Below are 18,543 nucleotides of genomic sequence, written 5' to 3' on the forward strand. Positions count from 1 at the left end.
CACCTTGCACTCCTGTTTTCATATGAGTCTATCTCCGTACGTTTAGACACACAAACAACGGGGCCAAAGAGAGCACACCAAAGACACAACCATGTTCAGCCACCCCCTTCTCACACCTAGGTGACAAAAAAAAGATGCAAGTTGTCTAAGTGACTAGAATCCGCAGTTGGTAGGGGCAGGGAGAAACACTGTCTCCAGTTTAAATATTAGGAAAAGAAATACACCAGCATCATACTACACTGGGAGACTGCAACTGACACATATGTTAACTAAATATCCCTTTGAGTCACTGTAACAGCTTTAAGCAGGACAGGAATGAGAACTATTCCCAGCTCTGCCATGAATTTCCTTTTGTGATGCTGAGTAACTGACAGTAGTATCCATGTCCTGACTTCTACATCCATAGGATTAGGGTCTATCTATCTACCCACATCAGAAAGGGGGTCTTAGGCAAGAACTCCATCATTCCAAATTGTTGTGTATTTTGAAGCAATTTTTTTTTATCTTTCTTCAGTAAGTGTGACATGACACACTGCATCAACGAGGGAAGAGTGTGTAAGCATCCAGTTAAAGGACTTGCCAAACAAACAGGATCTCAGAGATCATAGTGCTGTTCAGATTGTGTGAACAAAAACCCCTAAGTCCCCAACAGTGTTTTTGGTGAGTGCAGGAAGGCACAAGCAACCTACGGTCAACACAGACTCATCTGCAGTCACTGCAGATAGAAGATATTTCAAGATTGGTGGCTTTTGGGTAGCATATGAATGAACTTGAATAAAGAGGAAGTCTGAAGCTTGATTTGAGCAGGAAAACTTTTTTAAAAAATTATTCGTACAAGTTAAAAGACTGTTTTTCACATAAGATGCTGTCCCAGAAGCACAGCATAATTCAAAGCAGGTTTTCCACTAGCAAGACTGGAAACCACAAACACAAATAATTTCCTCTTTTCAAAATCACCCATCTCTCATACCCGTATTTTTCAGCACATCTCACAGATTATCATATTTCAGACATCTCGGATCAAACCTAGAAGCAAGAAAACTGAAAAATGCTATCCTATCCAGTGGATAACCTGTAACTGTTTTTATTTTTAAAATTCTCTGTTGTTAAAGGCTTTCTGAAAAAAAAGCTTTACGTTTAGAACCTTTTCCTCCATATTTTTCATACTAGTTACTGCTGTGGGGCTGAGTCAAGACCTCAAAACTCAACACTTTAAACCTTGTATAACGCTACCCATAAACACAGGCCTTGTCAATCCCCTGGATATACAGAGCTTATCCCATTGGAAGAGAAAACACTTAATCAGCCAAGGGTTTCTTTGCTCCAAAAACCCGATCCATGCATGAGGATCCATGAGCTCCCACGTGCTGGCTCATACTTTCCCTGCTCAGCTTCTCACACACATCCCAGCACGCTTGCATTCTTCTCAAATGACTGGATAGTTACCCTGCTCCATGTCTGCGACTGGTTTTAATGCTACCACTTGCTTGCTACATGACACCCTACAGATATGTGCAAGCTGCAACAGATGGCAATCCCCAAAGGCATTCTGCCAATCCATACCGCTTTCCTCTTCTCCAGTGTCCTCTTCTTGCATTGGGATCATTGCCCTCTATATTGAATGCTGAGAAAGACTGTAGTTACTTAATACATGAAGCATGCACAGTTGTATAGCTTTTCTTCATTCCCTGAACAAGTTTGTGATTCTCTGACTCCAATATGACCTTCATTTCACCTTTTTCCTCTGCCACTTCACAAGGTGAATTGGCAATCTAAGAACTCCTCAAGAAAAAGTACTGCTGCCTGATAGGCATGCAGTGTTCCTTTCCTGAACACTAATACTTAAAAAATCTCTTAGGATAGATTACTGGAATTTTGACACCACGTTATCTTTTACGGAAGCTTTGCTGAAATGTAAATCAGATCAGCAAAGAGATGAAGGCAGATTCATTAACAGGTAATACTCATACAGAACATTTACTGCTCCTGTATTTGAGCTCAGACCTGCCTGTGGTTGAATAGCACAAAATTGTTCAGCCAGTCTTCTCTGTTGGCTTTGTTTTAAAGTGCCTAGTTATAATTTCAGCGTACTTGGAAACAGCCCCACACGTTCACCCTCTCTTGTTATTTAAGTGCAGTCTGCAACGTGCTCTTTCTGTCAGCCTGAACATTCCTTTTTGGCTGGACGCTACTCCTTCTCCGCAGCACCTCACTGGGAATGAATACCAAGATGCAACAACCCTCTCACCTCTGCTTACCTCCCACGGACAGAGCTGCATTCCAGTCCCGTACCTCCCACCCGCTTTCTGTCATTACTTCTTTTCATGCATGAAAGCCTCTCCTTTTTCCTACTTACTAATGTAAGAGCATCTCAAAAATGCCTTCACCTTCTCTTTTCAATAGTGCACAGCATTTCCTCTTCCAATTACCATTAGATTCCTGCTTTGGGACGTAACTCCTTACCCAGTCCGGTGGATGAGTCCCACATCACTCCACACATTCCCACTTTCCAACTACATTTATGCCTCTGGCTCATTAGCATCTCTTTTAGACAGTTAGAAGCACTACGCACCGTACATGAAATTCGGTCCTCTGTCATGTCTCGCCTGCTCACCTCAACTGCTGCATGCTTCTAGCACTGCAGCACTTCTGTGTCAGCCTGGTTACGTCAGGGAAAGGGAGGCAGGAGTTGCTAAAACAAAGCATTATGAATGCCCCTCATGGATGGCTGCTCATTAGCAGAGATGAGAACCTAACAGCGAAAAAGTTACTGCTACACCGGAGGGTTTTTCCCTCATTGACAGCAAGCTGACACTTTTCATAAGCGTTATAGTCCCTTAAAAAGAAACAAACAAGTTATCTATTTTCTCCATCTGCCTCCTGTCCTAATGAATCCAGATCTGCTATTTATAGGATGCAATTTGTCTGAATTATTATAAATTTCCTTCCAGTGTTGCGTGGAGGCCTCACACATTTTTCCATGAAGCGCTTCAAGCACGTTCCTGGGAAGCACAGCTGGTCTCACCTCCATTAAGCACCTGCTTCTCTTCAAAACTGATTTCCTTAATTTCAAGATCATCTTAATTATTTTTTCAGGTAATGCTACTTTTGTGCAATATACGGCTAATTGCTTATATCCGATTTTTAGATGGAAATTAGAAAAGAGGGTCATTAGCGATAGGTAATGGATCAAACAAGAAAGACATCCACTGTTTTTCTTTTTCTTTAAAAAGCCATTTTAATTATAGCCCAGATTCAGCACTGCCCTTAAAGACATAATTTCTCCTATAATAAATGAGACTTTTCCATTAGTTATGGATTTGCGCTGAGTTGCATTCTACACCATTTCCTCTTGGAAAAGCATGGGGATAAGTCACTTATTGCTTTCTTCCAATGCAGAAAGCAAAGTAAAGAAGTTCACTATATTAGCTTTTGCCTTTTAGAGAAACAGAAAACGCCTCTAACACTGATGTCATTGTGAGCACCAGACATTTTACAGCACCTAAGCATTCCCCCACCTAATGGCATGAATATAAAGAAAGATCTTCCACATGAGACTCATCTTCACCAACATGCTGTAGTCTTACCTTTCTGGGGAAAAAAAAAAAAAAAAAAAAGGAAGATGAGCTTCTCTGCAGCAGAGTTGCTCAAAATTGGCAAATGGATTAGTTCTGTGTGAAGTTCACACTACCAGGAGGTGCCAAGTGGATTATCGCTTATTTGCCCACAGAACAGTGACAGTAGAGACAGCAATTTCCATCCTGAATGGGAAACACCTGAGGAATTAACTGGGGCTGATTAGTCATCTCAATCCATACAAACCTCAGTCCCTGTGCTGGCAGTGATGCAGCCGTTCCTAGATTATCTCCTCCACAAACCTATTTGTTTTCATCTTGGCAATGCTGATCCCGTGCCTATACTTAGCTACATTCTGGCAATAACATAAAATACTGCACCGGGTGCCTATCTCTGATACACCAGCTTAATCCCATATTCAGACAACTCTCTTTGGAGCAAGGCTGCCAAATCTATTCCCCTTCACCACCCGTCCATTTAGGATTTATTCTCCCCCTACAGGCATGGGAAATTGTGCACACGTGGATACCGGTCAGATGAGTTCTCCTCCTGCTGCAGCAGAAATGTGCTGCTTCATTTTCTATCTACACAGAAACTCTGGGTTGCTGTTTAAAAAGAGAGGCGAATTTCACACGAAGTTGGCTGGCAATGCTGTAGGAAAAATGAAAAAACACCTAACCCTAAGGAAAAACAAGATCACTAAAATTAATTCTTGACAGCTACTCATTCCTGCAGTGTCCACAGACATGTTTCCATTAGTGTGTTGATTTGGACTGCTTTTGAAGCAATTTTCCCACTTACTGCACTTTGATTCCCAACACAAGAGAAGGTGCAGCACCACCTGGACTCCTTTTGGGATGACACTAAACCAAGAGATGCACTCCAGGACCACACCGAGGGAGTACTGACCAGAAATGGAAGGTGAAGGGCTGATCTGCTCGCCCTGAGCTACATCCGCTGTGCTGGCCGAGCACAAGATGTGACAGCTACCAGCAGGTGGAGCGAGAGGAGCCCGAACTGCAACTTCTCCACAAGGTCAGACACTAACTGACTTTGTAGAACAAAAGGCAGCTCCCTAAGCATGTAGGAAGCTATGAGCAAAAAGAAAAAAATGAAGAAAAAAATGAAGAAAAAAAAAGAAAAAAAGAAAAGAATCATGCCAGTAAAAGAAGTGAACAATTTTAATTCTGGAATAAAGAAAAGCTCCACAGATCTTGGACTCCTGCCCTCTGCCGACAATAAGCTGGTAACTTCATTACAGCCTGTGTAGCTCATTGTTTGCAAGTCAAACAGTTGTAAACCAGAGTTCAGTTATTTGGCACAGAAATGTTCTCAGAACATATAAGCAGCAAATCAGTCCAGTAGTTCAATCCTCCCTTTCCAGGAACAGCTCACCCCACAGTATGGTATTATAGCAGGCTACATGAAAAACCCCATAGAAAGTTGAGGGGAGGCAGCTGGTTACTTTTATAAAAACAGTAATCAGATCCTTAAAAAAACCAACCCATCAGCTTGATTCCATCTGTATGCTGTGCTTCAGCACCCGGTGCACAAAGCAGCTTGAATGCCAACATAAACTTGCAAGATTCTTCTAATTGAAAGGCTTAGCAGTAGTGAAAACGCAGCCAGCTCCAACAGAGCCAAATGCTTGGAATAATCGATGGAGAATGCAGCTTGATGCAGATACACGTAGAATACTGAGTGTCATACAACAAAGGGATAGCAAATTTCTGCAACGAATGAAGAAGAAAGAGGTGGGAAGTTCTGAACAGTCTCTATAGCTTTCACTTCAAGGTACAGTACAAGTCAGGACAGGTATTACGCTTACTGCAGAGATTCAATCATGAATGCAGCATCCACCACTGAGCAGGAGCTCTGAAGACAGAACGGCCTTTGAATAGTATTGAAAAGAACAACCAGAATAATACGGGACACATGAGACTCAAATCAGGCTTGAGGGAATGTTTCAGAGAAGTTTTTCTATTTAAAAAATGAACACCAAAGTGTGTGACCTTTCCAACTAATCTACTAAGTCACACACAAGTTCTAAAATCATGTAAACACTTCCCAGCTTACCACATACTCCCGCAGTGAAAGAAGCAATGGCACTGGCATGCCAGTTAAAAAGGGAAGCAAGCAATCCCCCACCCCAAAGGATGTAACAGGAATGTTACCAGCACTGCCAAGCCAGGAGGTGTGCAAAAAAAGAACACAAGGAGCTATGCTGACTGCAGGGAAGACAGAAAGTCAGCAAGGAAAGGAAATGGGAGGGCAAGGCAGTGCAGGAGAAATAAGAATGCCTGGGAAAGCAAACTGTCTGTTGCATTTTCTATTCTTTACATTTCCCAAGCTCCACAAGCTGCCATCAAAGTAACTTCTCTTGAAGACAGAATATGCAATTCAACAAAGAGATGGCTCAATTAAACACAACCCATTTTGACCTTGTGTGAGTTCCAGCACTTCTGTTTTCCTGTGAGCAGACGTTTTAAAGCTAATACGGTCTTGCCTTTCCAAAGGGCCTGCAAGCAGTGTTTCTCCCAACAGTGTTTGACACGCTGCCCAATAACAAAGGCTTTTTTCAAGCATATGCAGCTAAGTCTCTTGGCAACTGGAGATACTCCATTAACAGCCTTCTCTCCTCTGTTCACTAATCAGTAGCGAAGGCTCTGGAGGACCAATACTTAATAAGGATCTGAGAGTTGCTGCAGATAACTAGAGCACTACCCAAGCTACTAGTTCAAAAGGGGAATGTACTGTCCCCATGGGCCTGTAACTGATGGGCAAGAAATACCAGGCTGCCAGGATGATGCAGAGAAGGGAGAGTTACTAAAGCTCCCCCAAAAGGCATGTGTCCACCCTGCCCCTGAAAAAGGGAAAGGAAGCCTGTATGTGAACTGCAGCACATTTAAACATTTGTGGGTCACCTTTTCCAGTGTTTTTTGTCTGTTTTTGCGAAACACCACTGTTACAAACAACAACGCACACTGGACTTGAAGTTAACATTAAACACTTTAGCTGAATGATTAAAACGGACAGTTCATGTAAATCACTTCCTTTAACTCCAGTCCCAGAAGACCCGCATCTGACCTTGGTAACTTTCAGTACGTGAAACGTTAACACTTGCTCTCTTGCCAGCTTCTCTAATCCAGAGTTATTTTCATTTACTTCACAGTGATAACCAAAGGTATTTTCTTCTAAAGGGAACAGGACAATCACATTATTCCCAAATAAGTCTGTTTTGAAATGCAATTTGTACCTAAAAATCAAACACTACATAACCTTCTCCCCCTCCCTCATACACACAGAACACACGTGGAGTCTCTGCTTTGTAAGCTATGTATCAAACAGGACCTGTCTGGAAGTACAGGTTCCCCTTTGCCCCTAACCAGCTTACCACGGTGTTTGCAAGCTCCCAGAATGCACTCCAGGTCCTGCATCAGCACTGCAAAATCTTAAAATAGGACTTGGTTCAAAATCCTGGCTCACATACGCAAGTGAATAGGAAACTAATTCACAACCAAGGTCTGCCAGCTCTGCAGGGTTTCACAGCACGACATTGCTAGCTGTGCAAGGGTACTGTACTCCTGGCAGCTCAGGCACACCTGAGACCTAAGCTGGGGATGAACACTCACTTGTCTGAAGAAATTCTATGTCTGCAGCAATCGTAGGGGTTGTCCCTCACTCCTGCCCCAACCACTACAGTATTTTAAGACAAAAGAAAGATTAGGCTTATCAGGCTGGCGATCTCACTGACAGTGGATCAATATGTCAGGAGAGCAGCAATGCAAACGTTCCTAGATGGGGGCAAAGCCAGGGAAGCTTCCTCCTGAAGCTTTCAGGTTGGACTCATGCCTCCAACAGCTGATACTAAAAGGACACTGGACACAGTGATGATGTGCATTGCACTGGGGACTTCTTAAACAGACAGCAATTTGGCCCATGCACAGAAGATCAATACCAAGCATGTAATCAATCATGTTATGTTTCCCTGGGATGGAAAACCTGAATTTCCAGATGCTGTATGCTACATAACAGGAATATTAGAACAACAGTGGACAAGGTTAAATGTGCATGCTTATTCTTTCAGATCTCAGTGCTGCTGCTGCTACTATTGACCATGGGTACTCCTGACACATCTGTTCCTGTCTCTGTGAGAGTCCAGATTTACACGACTGACTTGTTTTCTTCCTCTTCTCTGAAAGGACCCAGATGGTAGTGCTTGGTGACCGCTCGCATGCCCCGAGGGGTGTCTCCTTGTGAGTGGCACCAAACAGCTCTGTATTGTCACCCCTCCTTTTCAGCCACAGATAGCTATTGCAAGGGCTGCAGAATCCATGCTAGAAATAAGAACACTGTCCAGCCTGCCTGGCTTTTCTGGCTTCTGGCGTTTGGGCCAGTTACACCAGCAGAAAATGCGGAAGCTCAGGGAGGTGTCAACTTACTGTACTCAGAGCTGCAAGCACAAACCAGGAACACATGGGGATGCCACAATAATCCCCAAAGCCACAGCCCAGCCAAAGATCATTCCCTGTTTGCAACTCTGGAAAGACACAGTAATGAGGTGACACTACTGAAAGCCTCACCTGACACACAGAGGTGTGAAAACGGACCTCTCTTCTTAAATGGGGAAAGCTTTTAAATGGAGGAATCTCTAGGCTGGAATTTGCTTACTCTCTGCCTTGGTAGGGCTTGAATTCACTGCTTTTTGGAGCATATTGCAAGCCTTTTCCATTTAGCTAAGCTTTCCCAAAGGAACAAAAGAAATAAAGACACGGCTGGCAAAGCTAATGAGGAATGGGAACTTGAGGAAAATTACTACTTTTCACATTATACAAACAAAAGTGTTTTTACAACTGTAAATTCATGCACACATGCCAGAACATGTGTGTTTTCAGGGACTTTTCCTTAAACTGAAGAGAAACCAAATCTGGGTAAAAAGATTTCCCTTATAAAACCCACACACAGCTCTGTAAAGCATGCTACCGCTTTTCTGATCATTGCTGCCATGTAATGCAGCTGAACAGACCTGAGATCTCAGACTCTTTTCACTGCCATTACTAGTGCAGCTGCCTAATGGTTAGGTTTGAACTTATTGTATAAAATGTGTTTATTAGAGAGATACTGAGTGATTCCCTGAAGTAAAGCCCATTAAAGAAAAAAATCACACCGCAGTTATGTCCAGTAATAAAATACAATGTGTTGCTGTTACTATCTTTCCAATAAGATATATCCATAATCTCTCAGGAGACCCCACCTGGAGTACTGTGTTCAGCTGTGGGGCCCCCAGCGTAAGAAGGACATGGACCTGTTGGAGTGAGTCCACAGGAGGGCCACAAAGATAATCAGAGAGCTGGAGCACCTCTCCTATGGAGATTGGTTGAGAGTACTGGGGCTGTTCAGCCTGGAGAAGAGAAAGCTCTGGGGAGACCTCGTAGCATCTTCCAGTATGTAAAGGGGCCTACAAGAAAGCTACAGAAGGACTCTTTACAACCATGTGTACTGAAAGGAAAAAGGGAATGGTTTTAAGCTGAAAGAGAGTAGATTTACATTAGATATTAGGAGAAAATTCTTCACTGTGAGGGCGGTGAGGCACTGGTACAGGCTGGCCAAAGCAGCTGTGGGTGCCCCAATCCTAGCAGTGTTCTGGACGGGGCTCTGAGCAGCCTGGGCTGGTGGAAGGTGTCCCTGTCCAGGGCAGGGGTGTGGAACTAGGTGGTCTTTACGTTCCCTTCCAACACAAACCGTTCTGTGATTCTACGGTACGTCCAACAGCCTTATAACACAAAAATATCTCAGAAATGGAGTCATCACTGAAAATCAACAGCACTGTTAAAAGAACTCCTTCCTTTGACTTATGGCTGCCTGGACCTACCATTTTCTTTCTTCTGGTCTTTTGTGTGTGTTTAACTAAGGATCATGTGTTCCAAATGGATCTTTTTTGGCCTCAAGCCCCTGTAAAATTCAGCTTTGCAGTTCCAGATGCCAATCAGTATCTTTGACTCCAGGAAGCTAACGAGCTTTTAGCTTCCTCCCAGCTCAGTAGCAGAAACCTGTCTGCAGAGAAAAGCTTACTGCAAAAGGAATCCTGCATTAGTCCTTGGCTCCAGATGCCACCTAAGTAAATTTATTTTATTAGAAAGATTCTGCCATTATTCAGAACTGTTTAGATGTTGAACAGCTTTATAAACTTACTGTCAGAAAACCCCAGCAAGTAGGGAAGCACAGAAAAGGCAAAGAAACACTACAGAAGACAGCGGCACAGCAAAATAAAAAAACCCCATACATGGTAGTACTTATTTAGTTGAAATATCCACACCCTCAGGCATCAAGTACTAAGTTACGCAAGAAAGGTGGAAAAAGCACAGAAAACTCTTTCTTACCTCTGCAGACCTCCTACACATCTTCTTCCCTGTCTCCAAGAAACAGCACCAAATCCACTGGATGATGAGGCTGAGTATGGTCCCATTAAGTGCCCTCCCCTACTATACGACTTATATTGGACATAGTAGGCCAATAAATCCAAGCTCGTAAGGGGCTGTGGAGAGGAAGAGAGGCCAGGGCTATACAGTGCAAAGCTGTAAGATCCAGCATCAGGTGGGAACCAGCTGTCAGACTGGAGAGCTCTGCGCTCACCCACCCAGAGGTGGTACTGGAGAGCTGGCGCTAAGCAAAGGCAGCAGCCAGCGGGTCCGGCAGCCTGGCTGGTGCCAGCAGGGGTGACTGCACCAAGCGGCCAGTGCTTTGCCTGGATGCAGTGGTCACGCTCCTCCAGAACAATGCCATTTCTCTCCACCACGCTTGTGGTGAGTCAGGGTGTGGGGGGCAACCACAGCACCTTGTGCGATCAGCCCCTCTATGCCTTTGCTGGCACTGAATCTTAACTTGCAAGGCAAAACCAAACCCTCTGTCACTCAGGAATTTACAGAAACAGCATTGCTTTGTCAGCTATGGGACTATGGGGGTTTCCACTGTCTGCACATCAAAACACTGTCCTGCTGCTGAGGGACTTTCTGCTCTGGTTTGAAAGCCCACACACATTCCTGACAAGCCTTTGGATGTATCAGCAATGGGTGCTGCTTAGAGCTACGACAGACAATATTTCCACTTGGGCTGGCACCTGTCAGGCTCTCCCCTTCGCAGCCTGTCTGAGTTTTATCTTCAGTGCCAAGGGAAAAACAACTTCAAGAAAAAAAATAAAATACCTTTCAGAGCTCACACACACTGAACTACAACTGGAACCCCATTTCCCAATTTGAAAATCTCTTTCTCAGTTACTCATGCTTCACCAAGTCTACTTCCACTTCTCATGATGATTTTTATATAAAGTCTCATAAATGGTCACAAGCCATTACACAGGTATTATTCATATCAATTGAGTTGCTTGTTAGAGGCCCGTCTGCTTAAGGCAGAGAAAGGCATCAGAACTCCATAGCTCGAATTCCTCGAGTAAGAAGGAAGAATAAATCTGTATTCTCCAGGGAGTCTACCCTTATAGAAATGTCAAACACTTCAAAATACTTCCCAGTAGGAAGGAAATATTTGGATATAAACGACTAACCTTTTGGGGGGAAAGGTTATCAGAATCAAAGCTGAGAATAAGCTAGCAGGTCCAGTCTTAGCACAGAGAAATGGAAGGTCAGTGATTCCTAATTGCCAGGACTGATACTGGAAGCTTGTTTGGTCCATTACAAGCAGACTCCTGCAATCTTGCCTTTATAAGCATTTTATAAGCAAGTGCCATATGGAAAGACTCCCTCATATTATATATCAAATATAATTTATTATTATACCCAACCCAAACACTTCCTCTAATCCTGTTTGTGTCCTGAAATTGCTAATTAGTTCTTGCTACAGTTTCCAAAGTCAAAAGTGCATTTCAATTCCTCTCTCCATTTCATGAAAGCTGCCACACGCACCCAAAGGCAGCCCAGTGCCTCTAATCTGTCTCAATTACAGTCACCATGCTGCTGTCAGACAACTTAAGTATCTCCCAAGCATCCAGGAAAAAGAATGTGATGTTTTCAATGTCAAATAAATGTCAGGCCAGAGTGGAAGCAGCATGAACATAAGTTTTTCTTCAAATTCTCTAACAAAAATGGACCTTGCAGCCCAGGTTTCCAAGGTACAATATTTGGGTACTTATTTCTCGGGGATTTCAACATAAGCTAGAAACCTTAATGCCTTCAAGAACAGAGATTTTCCACCCATCCTCAAAGCACCGTAACCAGGCAGGGACTACAGATGGTGAGAAGCAAGACAAGATGCTGCTGCTGCTCCTCCCTTGTTTGAATGGTACACTGGGATGTACCATATTGAAGGCATGGAGTGAAGGGGTACTCTCCTCCTGTCTGCCAACCATTCTCTGCAGCTTTTTAGAACAACAGGAAAGTTTGTATTAAATGTAAACATGTCTGCTGTTTGATGCACTGACTGAGTATCTGATAACCACAGGCAGAATAGAAACAAAAGCAGCTCTGCTCATAGAATTACAGGTTTCCTGGAAATACAAATCTTGCTATTAAACTTAAATGTGGACCAAAATGTGAAATATGACATCATCTGGACAGAAGTAGCTTTCTGAAGCCTTAGCTGACAAAACACACACACATTCTACAACCATAAATAAATCTATTTCCAAGTTTAAAAAAAAATAAAGAAAAAGAAGAAAGATCAGGACCTCAGCAGGTAGCAAGGAATGAGACAGCTAAAACTAACAGAGGAAACACAAGAGACATTTTTCAAGAGGCAACTGGGGAACATTACGCAGCATCCAACTACAGCCTGGTCCCATCTTTACCACCCTACAGGAACGGCCCCCATTCACAAACCACCAGAAAGCCATAGGAGAAATTTTACAACACAGCCACAGCAGATACTACCTCAAAGCAACTCTGACAGCTTCTTTGAAACCACCTCATTGCTGTTCAAACAGTGAAAAGATCCCTAACCCAACAGCCGCTTTGTTTAGGACAGTTTTCAATTTCAATGCAGCTTTCTTATGGTAATATTATGCAATTAAAAATTGAACTTAAAACTGCCCATGTAAAAGATTCTAAGCAGAAGCTGACATTTACTGTGGAGGTTTTTCATGCCTATAGAAAACTCTGAAAAGGTCAGCATAAGTGAAAACAAGGTGAGATACTTCCTCAAGAGTATCAGTATTTCCATCATGTTACAACCTACACCCATTTCTAATCACTCACATATGCAAGGCAGTGTTACGAATGCCCTGATGGCTTCTCATGGGCCGTCTGAGTCCTTTGCTGGATCTAGCAATAGGCCTCCAGACTGCAGCCAGAGGAGTGGCACCAAATTTTAAGTGTTAGAGTGAAGATGAGATCCAGCCAAACAGAAAACTGCCAGTGCAGTTTCGCTTCGATGGATTTAATCTCAGCGTTGCTTTCAGCGAGCAGGTATGCAGGATTTGGAAAGGACCTGCTTGTTAGGATTTAACTACTAAGCAAAACCTTCCAGAACTGCTCAAATCAAAGTCATGCAAGCCTTTACAAAGCCTGAAGTTTCAGACACCAGCACTAACCTGAAGGATTCTCCTGAAAGCAGTGCTCATGTAATTGAATAAATGGGATTAGGTCTCGTGCTCCTAACACCCCTACTTTCACATCCTTTAAGAAATCTCTAACACACTGCAATGCAACTAACACCTCAGTTGTCCTTGACATTTCTCATCTCTCCTCTTGCACACCTGCAAGTTGCCTTTTGCGCTCTGCAGTGATCACTAGAACGTTTTATGGCTCAATGAGCAAAGTATCCCTAAAAGGGGAGCGGGAAACTTGTATTTGCAAGGAATGCAGACTTCCAATTTCCAAAGTGTTTAAAGGTCATTGGGGACACTCCAGCTAAGGCAGATCCTTTCTCTAGATCTTATTCCTGTCCCCTCACATTCTGAATGAGTCTTTAGAGATGCTTTTCTTGGTCATGATTTTTAAGCTCTCAGCAGGACAAGATCCAGTTATATGCTCAGTCATGATTACAGATTTGCTGGTTGCAATTTCAGAGGTCTCAAAACAGAAGTAATTAGATAAATATTCTTCCTGGCTTTGTACGAAAGGGACAAGAATAACTGACATTTCCAAAAGGAGTGGGCTTGCTACCTGGCTTGTCAGCGTGAGCCAGCAAGAAAGATACTGCTTTAGGAGTCAGGAAACCTCAACTCTGTTCCCAGCTCTGCCACTGAAATGCCGTGTAACCGCACAATTCACTTCAGCAGTCTGTATCCCTCTTCCCCCTCCCACGCTATTTCTGTCTTGCCTGTCTAGACTCGGCCTGTTCAAGTAGACTGTCACAGTGTGTCAGGTATGTACACTTCACTGAGGCTACTGGTAAAAAAAGAATATGAAGTTGCTCTAAGTGTCTCCTACAAAAGCAATATATTCAGTAAAGTAAGGAGACTGCAAGGTGTGCAAAACATGACTGAACTGGATGTGAGGTGGAAGGATTGCTCTTTGCATATCTTCATTCCAGATAAGCCTGGACCATGGTCTATTCCTAAACAGACAACATTTCATGCTATTACAGACTTCTGGGTTCCTGTATGACCCAGACACAGCTGAAACTAATGGCCTGAGAGGGCTGAAATAAAAACGCTCTCCTCCCTACCACACACTGATCAACATTCACACCCATCACCTGCAAACACCTGGGTCAGCAATCAAGCTCTCAGTGGGTTCAGAGCAATGAACAGTTGGATTGACATTGCTTTCTAAACCATGCAGAGGTAAGATTCCCCCTGCCTCCAGTTGACAGGTAAATTTAAGTGTCTGCTTTACAATGTAAAATGCCTGCCTCTCAGTTCAAGGTCATTTTTCTTCTATCCACAGTTTGAGGTAGATGGCACATTAAGTCATATCATTCCCCTGTCATGTAGGAGAAGGGGGGAGCTTTTAAGCCTGTGCAGAGCACTCAGGGTTATAGAAATAAATATGACTTTATATAGCAGCTTTCACATTTGAGGTATCTGAAGGTGGTTTACAAAGTAATGAGTCAGATAATAGGACTGCAGCAGCTGTGTAGGTAAACGCACTAGAAATTAATGCTGAGAAAACAGAAGTCTTAATTTTTTTATTCTCTTTATTTGCCTTTCTGCAAAACACAACTGCAGCTTCAGTCTGACTAATGAGCATCACTGAATTCTGCAATTTAGAATGCACAGGTTATTTGACATTCCAGTTTATTTTAATTTTCAGATTAACTCCATGATTAAAGCTCTCCATTAACTGTAATAAATACTGTTCAAGCAAAAGTAGAAAAAATGCTAGACACCTTACTGCACATACCTCCCCTGTCTTGGCTGCATTATAAGGAAGGCCTCCTTGCCTGATCTCTAGTACCTCAATTTGCAATTAGTTCTTCATCACACAATGATTTCATTTTTATTCCCCTTTCTCTCCCCCATCGTTAGTTATAAGCAGACCCTCAACGATTGATTAACATAGTGTTGTGAGGACTCCATGGTTTACTGTGCTGCCCCCAGGGAAAGTATGTATTTTAAGTAAAAACGTATCTGTCTTTTTAAAAAGCCGTGTGTGTGTGTGTGTGTGTAGAGATCACCCCCACCCCCCCAATAAAAAAAATATCATTTAATCTGAGATCTACCAATTAAGATGCATTTTGCATATATGCTCCCTTGCCAGGTTCCACAGGCCAATAAACGGGCATTCTCTACTAGCTGTCATAGATTAAGTTGTTTTAGAAAAGCCTTTTCCCTAAAAAATGTGCTTTTTTTTTTCCAGACAGACTTTTTTTGGCTGACTTAATAATCAGTTAACAAGACTTTCAACTAAGTTGAGAGTGTGGGAGGTCACTTGGGCCAGCTTCCTGCTCAAAGCCCAATTTGCTCAATTTGGAACAAGTTATTTACACCTTTGTCCAGTCAGGTCTTGAAATCCTTCAGTGACAGAGAACCCTTCAAAACCTCTCTGAGGAACCTGTTCCAGTGCTTAATTATGGGGCATTAGCCTGCACTTTTGCAAGCAGAATAATCCCAGATGGGACAGCCAGAGTATCCCAGACAGACACTTTAAGTAGGATTTGAGAGATGTATGTCTAGCATTGAGTTTTGAAAGCATCTGAGTCACAGAGGCCTCTGAGAAAGCTATCCACATTCCTATTACTCCTAAAGGCACAGCCTTCATAACACTCACCTGGAGCTATAGCTACTTCCTTTACTTATGCACACACTATTTCTGGAAAACTGGCAGGGGATTTAAATCAACATTACACCATTTTTCTGCCTCAGCTGTTCTGAAACTTTCTGCTGTTCTCTTAACTTGTCAAGTAGCTTCGTCAGCAGAACTTTGCTGTGGTACTTTTGATGGACACTAGAGACAACCATAACTTTGTGCAACAAGGTTTTTGTAATTGAGTTTGACATGAAATTTAATCTCTAAATTCTGACAGAAGCGGAGTTCCTCTTCCTTGCGCTTCACAATAATACTGGCTAGGCACTCAGGACAACTTCTGATTTGCACCCCTCTTCAAAGTATCATTTTCTACCCTTATGCTAAGAGGGTGGAAAAAAGTCTGAGCTTTCATTGATATTGTTTCTTAACTGAAACAGAGAACGTGGCATGGCAGAAGTCTGATGTAACGCCAGCGATGGACAGATGGAAGGATGGATGGGGTTTTTGACTGCAGTGACTAAGTCCCAAGACTGAGGCGGTTACACTCACGGTATCTTCAGGGTAAGCACCTCCCCACCAACTCTGGCTTTTACTCCTGGCAAACTTTCTTGGCACATTCTCATTTTATACACAGTCCTTAACCAGCATCTGTACAATAAGCTGTGCTCTGCAATAATAGGCATTCTACTTTAGAGTAACAATTAGAATTGCTTGTAGAACAGAGATGCTGAATGAGACATACAAAAATACATCCACAAACCGAAGGGTGGGGAAAGATGAGTATTAACCATTCTTAGCTGGGGCAAACAGCACAGGGAAGGCTGTGAGAAGAAAAATATGACTGACAACTATCACCTTCTAACATTAACTATTTTATCATCAGAAATGTTAGCCAAGTATAAAGGACATGGAAATCCAATCAGTGGTTGAAGGGTTAAGATTCTGCTTTGCCAGAGAGCACACATCGCTAAAACTAAAGTGAGTGTTGTAGATGGGATATAAAACTTGCCAAGGTCTGGAATTAGGTATTGCTTTCTGTATATACCTGGCTGTACAGAGCATCATAAATAATACAGTTGAACTTCTCCATAAAAATACACAGTAAGTATAATATGCATAGCAAGAACACAAAGCAATTCATCGTATTAAATATTTTCAAAATACTCTCTGCAACATGAATTCCTCAGTCCAATCAGACAACATCCCACTGGGACAAGTCACTACCATCTACCTTTAACGGAAACTGTGGTTTTATTTCCTTTTTCTGTCACTGTGGTGCTAGCAGCAGTTGTGATACACAATACTTTGGCAGAATGTTGCTTTTTACAAACATATCATGTACATTCCATCTGTGCTGGTTATCATAGCAGCAGTGAAAATACCAGCAATTATCCTAGTGAAGGCAGTGGAAGTAGCAGACACTTCATGAGTTCAGTATAGCCCTGGCATCTGAACGCCATTAACTTGCCTAAGGCCACTCAGCAAGTCACTAGCAATGCTGGAATGTGAAAATGAGGCTTTCTTACTTCCAGCTCTGTCTTTTGCTGAAGCTCCAAATCACTCCATCTCCTTAGTAGCTGCTGTAATTACCATGTGCTTGAGTGGAGTTCCTGCTGTTTAGTTTTTCATAGGCTACTTTATTATGCAAGTATATATAGGCTGTTCTAGTTTAAGATGTTACAACCACATGCGTAAGTCTCATTTTCTGTGCGTTTATAACTTGGTCACAAATTCACATCAAGTTGGAAAGGGAATTTACCACCTGGGATTCTTGTCTTCTGAAGATCCTGCTAGTTATTATAATAGATCTATATTCTTGGGTGTCAGCCTCAGGCAAGCAGGAGCTGGGAACTGACTACTGGAGTTATTTTATAGTCCCATGAGATCCACAGGTGAGAGGACCTAAAGGTGAAGACAAGATAGATACTCCCTATCCAAGTGCCAGCTTTTCACCTCCATGCACTGAGGAAGACTGAACATTCAAGAACGTAAGAGAAGGATAAAGAGGAGAAATTTTTGTGGATGTTAGCTCAGTATTTCCAGGACAAGCAGAGTACCTTAGAGGCGAGTCAGATTTTTCTCATTCAGAAGGAAGAGTTCAAAACAATTCAGAAAGCAAGTTATATTCCTAACTCATCTTGCCTGCCACCTCTAGCTGTTAAGACAGGGGTAGAACACAAAGGTACAGAGGAGCTCTAGGGAAATTAAAACAGAGCCAAGAAGTGATGGACAAGAACAACCACCTTATGACTTCATGAAGAGCTTCATGTTCCCAACTCTGTATAAATATAGAGCTAAACGAAATTCTCATACCCTACAGTCGCTCCTCCTGCCTCCCCATCCCAGCAGTTGTTCCCCACTGCTCCCTCAGCTTAAACTTCAAAGCTACGTAACCTAAACCTGAAAAAGATATTCCTGCTACAAAGTGTTCGTATTGGGGATGGGTAGGCATCTGTGGCATTTAAGTATCACAGTTGAAATTTCTTCTCCAGTTTAGGAGTTCTGCTGCATGGAGGATATATAACCCATGTAAAGTCCCCAACCCAAACATTCCTGACACCAATTTCCCTTAACTGGGCAATTTATAGGATAGTCTAGTCACACAAACATCATGCTTTCACTTATTACAGCTGCAGGAGCTTTTCTGTTCCACAGATGCCATTCCACCTCTGCCAGGAGTCTAGCCTGTCTCATCTGTAAATACAGTTTTTGCCTGGATGTCCCTACGGACGAAGCAAGGTTCTGGAAAGCACAGCTCAGAGCTACCAAGTCAAGGCATTCTCAGAAAGGAGAGAGCAATGACTTGACAAACATGGTAGCAATTACC

The 18,543-nt window shown here is 42.7% G+C and overlaps 1 protein-coding gene across 10 annotated transcripts in view; it reads right to left on the bottom strand.

Annotated features, from left to right (window-relative positions):
• The window catches only part of ARVCF (ARVCF delta catenin family member), a 295,514-nt gene that overhangs the window by 25,483 nt on the left and 251,488 nt on the right, over positions 1 to 18,543 (bottom strand). The gene's annotated exons all lie outside the window — the stretch shown is intronic.

This window comes from Falco rusticolus, chromosome 1, assembly GCF_015220075.1.
Source record: "Falco rusticolus isolate bFalRus1 chromosome 1, bFalRus1.pri, whole genome shotgun sequence".
Taxonomy (NCBI): Eukaryota; Metazoa; Chordata; class Aves; order Falconiformes; family Falconidae; genus Falco; species Falco rusticolus.